Source organism: Nannobrachium achirus, assembly GCF_963921795.1.
Source record: "Nannobrachium achirus genome assembly, chromosome: 4".
Taxonomy (NCBI): Eukaryota; Metazoa; Chordata; class Actinopteri; order Myctophiformes; family Myctophidae; genus Nannobrachium; species Nannobrachium achirus.
This window is the reverse complement of record NC_137813.1, coordinates 16151668-16156665: the sequence shown is the minus strand read 5'-3', so window position 1 is coordinate 16156665 and position 4998 is coordinate 16151668. Positions and strand designations below refer to the sequence as shown.

The 4998-nt window shown below is 41.6% G+C and overlaps 1 pseudogene across 1 annotated transcript; it reads right to left on the bottom strand.

Annotated features, from left to right (window-relative positions):
• Positions 1 to 416: 416 nt before the first annotated feature.
• Positions 417 to 1857, bottom strand: LOC308282688 (E3 ubiquitin-protein ligase TRIM39-like; annotated as a pseudogene). The gene has a single exon. The product of its transcript is annotated as an E3 ubiquitin-protein ligase TRIM39-like (transcript).
• Positions 1858 to 4998: the final 3141 nt, after the last annotated feature.

The following is a 4998-nucleotide window of genomic DNA, read 5'->3' as shown; positions in this document are numbered from 1 at the left end:
GACACACAAACTAAATTATAAACCAGCAATGATGGATGTCAGTGTGGGTATGTAGAGTATCTGGGGTCAGTCAGACACAGGTAATCAAAGACTCAATAGCAGGGGTGGTCAATATTATTGTTATTTTAACAATATCTTGATGCGAGATATCATCTGGGATTTTGAATATCATAATATTGGGTTATGGTTATGGCATACGTTTTTTTTTCCTGTCGTTTTAATAACTTACATTCAATATGTTCAAAAGAAAATTGTGAAAAATATTAGATCTACAAGCTCACAACACATTGCATTGAGCTTAAAACACAAAACGAAATAATGGATATTATTGTGACAGTACCATAATATTGTCACAATAGTGATATCGAGATATCTGGTCAAACATATTCTTTTGCCCCTAGTTTGTCATCATCATGTTAATCATCATCATCATCATCATCATCATCATCATCATCAACTACTTCTTCCACAGTTACACTGACCTTCCCTGGTAACATCTTCAGAAAAAAAGTATCAGCATTGTTAATGAATGGAAAGAGTGTGTCAGTGAAAGTGTGTGTGAACTGTGAAGGTGTGTATGTGTGTGTCAGTATCAGGATCAGAGAACGACAGCTTTCCTCTGTTCCAGTCCAGATGGACCCTGATCGTCTGGAGTGTGTGTTTCACTGAGAGAACAGGGATGGAGCACGGTGAGGCTGCAGTGTATTTACCTTCATTATAACTTATTACTCATGCTTGACCCCCTCTCTTTCCCTTCCTCTGGTAAGACCCTGCTGACACACCTACTGACCAGTCTGTGCTGTCTCCAACCTCATCCCAGCTGTGAGTCCCTGAGTTAAAGCCCTCAGAACCCAGGACAAGGCAACAGTAGTCAAACCTCTCTGGGTTGTCAGGAAGCTGCTGTATCAGTCCACATCTCACACCGGTCAGATCATCAGACAGGATCAGTCCTGGATGAGCAGTGTTGGGGTCCAGAATGACAGGAGTGTAGGAGACAATGTCCTTCATCTTGTCCCACACTCTGAAGGTCAGATTGTCCAGGTGTTTGGTCTCATCTATCAGTACTCCTGAGATCGGCTGTGGGTCCTGCAGTGTGAACTGGAGTCTTTCCATTGTGGTCTTGTAGTTCTGCAGGAATGAGATGTGTTCAGCTCTCAGCTCCTCCTCTATGGCTCTGATTGTGTCTAAAAGGGTTGATATGTCTCTGTTCAGAATCTTAATCTTCTTCTTCATCATCTGACTCTTCTGCTGCTCTTCCTCCCTCAGTGCTTTGATCCTGGCCTCCTCTTCCTCTTGTAGAAACTTATGAAGTTTCTTAAACTGTTTCTTAATCTTTCTCTCTGTGCGTTTGGTCTGGACCTTAATGTGTTCTGCTGTTTGATCATAGTTTGTTTTAACTTTATTAAATATCTTCAGTTTCTCCTGTAAAGGCTCCAGTGATTTCTGGACAACCTCCTTGTGATCCAGTGCAGCTTCATCGATGGGTCTGAATCTGTGGCTGGTGTGTTTTTTAGAATCGCGACACACAAGACATGCTGGCAGTTGACATTTCAGACAGAACAGTTGGAGTTTCTCAGCATGAAGACTGCAGAGAACCTCAGACCCTGTTGCAGATCTCTGATGTCTCTTCTGTATGAAGGCCTCACACAGGTTCTTCAGAGCCAGGTTTCTGGGTGGATCCACTGAATTAATTGTCTTACAAACTGGACATTCCTTTGTAACTTTCTCCTTCCACCATTTCCGCAGACAGGCTTTACAGATGCTGTGGCTACATGACAGGACAACAGGATCTTTAAAGATGTCACAACACACAGGACAGGATAAATCCTCTTCTAAAAAAGACAACTTGGAAGCCATTTTGTCTCTGAATGAAGCAAAAATACTCAGGAAAACAGCTAGTCAGTAGTGGTAACACTTCCTCTTCTAGAATGTTCCCTGAAGTTTACTTTCTCTGTGAATCCTGGTTCTTGTTCAAGTCCATTTAGCAGCAGGTTCCAGTGGTCTGGGTCAGTATTCCCTCCTGTAGCTGTGGAAAGAGAGTCTGGCCTCCCTCACTGGAAGTTGTGAGTTTGATTCGAATATGAATTTTATCGTCCGTCTCCGTCTGTGTTTCGTCAGTGAGAAGTATACGTTTATCTTTCTTGCTTTCTGTCAGCCGAGCTTTGACACTTCACAGGCTTGTTGCAAAGTTCACACACGCACGCATGCACGCACGCACGCACACACACACACACACACACACACACACACACACACACACACACACACACACACACACACACACACACACACACACACACACACACACACAGAGGAAGGAAACTTATTTTTGATTATTGATTTTTTTTTTTTTTTTTTATAGCGGCACTGTAACTTTTTTAAATGAATAAATGTAATTTTGTTAATACAATATAACTTTTACAATTGGGGTGGTTGCATATGTCTCCCTGCTCTCCCTGCTCTTATATTGCGACATTTAGATTGTGTCAAAGGTCCGACTCCTCCACACCTAGTTTCACCTAGACATGGATTTTGACCTGAATGTCAAGATAAAATGTTTCCCATCAGCAAGCAGGCATGCTCTATTGGCTCAATGGTATAAATCAGCACTTGTGCAGGATCAAGGGTAGAAAAACAAAGAACACAGCTTGACAGGGGCAGGCCACATCTGTTTTTTAGCATGTCTCCTTAATGTACAGTAACATCCCTCCATCCTTGTGCAATGACAGCAGACTTACTGTAACGCCCTTAGGCAAATATGTTATGCTATGTTTGTCTCTGTGTGTGTCTCTCCGTGGCTAATCTCGAAAACTACTATTAGGCCGATCTGCGTCATAGATATTATTATTATATCGTTGTTGTCGAGTGGAAACCCTGTATGTCCAAAAATTCTTTTAAAGCAGATCCACAAGATCGGGTATTTTCACTGGTTTTGTTGCGTACAGTCTTGTGTGATGAAGCTTTACTTTATGAAAAAATGTACAATGTACATTTGAAACTTGGAGAAACACGTTTTCTGCCCGACATTGATGATATATTACGGAACTGCAGTTGGCACCAACATACAGTAGGTTTATGAACACTAGACCTTACCCGTTTGAAGATATGTGCTCCAATATATGTGCAGAGTGTGGGTTATTGAGAAAGTAACTGTAACTGGTGCGTGCGTGAGAATATGTGGGGGCATCATAATGCCCGTCGGAAGATAAGACACACATCAAATGCACCCGGTGCATGAGTGACCCGTGCATGCAGGCAAACCACACAGAGAGAGAGAGAGAGAGAGAGAGAGAGAGAGAGAGAGAGAGAGAGAGAGAGAGAGAGAGAGAGAGAGAGAGAGAGAGAGAGAGAGAGAGAGAGAGAGAGAGAGAGAGAGAGAGAGAGAGAGAGAGACACACTGCAACATTCCTAACTGTGAGATTGGTGGGTGTGGGGTTACAGATCCCATGGCCTGGAGGAACGGACCGTTGCCCTGACAACAGGCTGAAGTTGTGTTGAACAGAAGTGGTGTAAAAACGCTAATTAATAGCTTGAATTTGGTAAAAATGGAAATCGGGCTCCGTCAGCGTCTGTATAATGCTAATGGCCAATGCCATGTGAAAATTGGGATCAGTTGCTGAAGAGATAAAGGTGGAAATGCATTGTGACTGACCTACTGACTGACTGACTGACTGACTGACCTTTCTCTAAAATTATATAATGGATGACAACATCCATGGTTATAGCCTACTGTAGGCTGTGTCTGTGAAGCTGCAAGTGCAAAACCGTGAACAATGTCTGGGCCCTCATCAGCAGTGTTGATTTTCGTCAACTAACTTTTTTCACTGAAGCTATGATGACTAAAACTAAATATATTGTCATTTTCGTCAACAAATAAAAACTACAGTAAAATGTTAGGGAGGGGACTAGTGGAGAAGAGATCCTACGTACAAATCATCTTGTCTGGTGTCACAGCTGTCTGGAAATAGCTGATCTACAAGCGCAAATGCGTCGCAGCGTGACATATTGTGAGCTTGTAGATCAGCTGTTGGCCAAAATCAACACCGCTCGTCAGGCTGCTGGAGTTTCCAGATTTGATGTGTATGAAGACAGAGAGCAGTGTTGATACGAATATGTTCATGTCAATTAATGTATGTATTGCCATGGTCAAGAAACACCCAACGCGGGTGAGACCCGGCCAGCAAACACAGGACACGTTACAATAAATGAGTAGAAGTTTAAAATCCACTTAATTTGTCCACTTTATTATTGCTTGCTAGTTCAACATGAACATGAAAGTGTGTGACGGTAGTGTCTGAGAATGTATTATTTAATCACTACATGTTATTTTGTATAACCAATACATTTATTTCATTAGTATAGGCCTAATACTTGTACATATGTATTTTAAATCTCTTAAAACTTTTATCAGGCAAGCTTGAAAGACTTGTCCCTTAATTAGTCAAGTAGGCCTATTTTTAAGAAAAGTCATTGATAGTTTCTGGGAAACAATATTCTTTATGATTATGTGAAACATACATATCCTATCTTCATAAAGTAGACTATGTTTAGATTGTTCTCCAACTGGCAGTAGATATGCAGCAGCAGGGTTGGAAAAAGGGAAAGTGAAAGTATTTGTATAGTTTGTCCGTGTCAGGCTATTCTTTGCACACTGCTCATTCTGCAACACATGGCAGATAACAGGGCAGTACATTGTTGCCGTCGCGCAGAAACCTTGTATCTCGTTTCAACTTTTTATGTATTTTTATGTATTTTCATAAATGATGCCCTACTTCATCATACAAGAGTGTTGAACAAAACTGCAAATAGCAGATCTACAAAATCACAATGCATTGTGACGCGTGGTGAGCTTGCAAATCTGTGATTTTCACCATTTTAAAAAGGTGCGGCTTTGGACAAGGTTTCCACCCGACAGCAGATATATCATAATGGTCCCACGTCATTGTGTGGAGAAGGTTTTTATTGTTTCTCCATGCCTCCTCTCCCTTCTCATGTTTC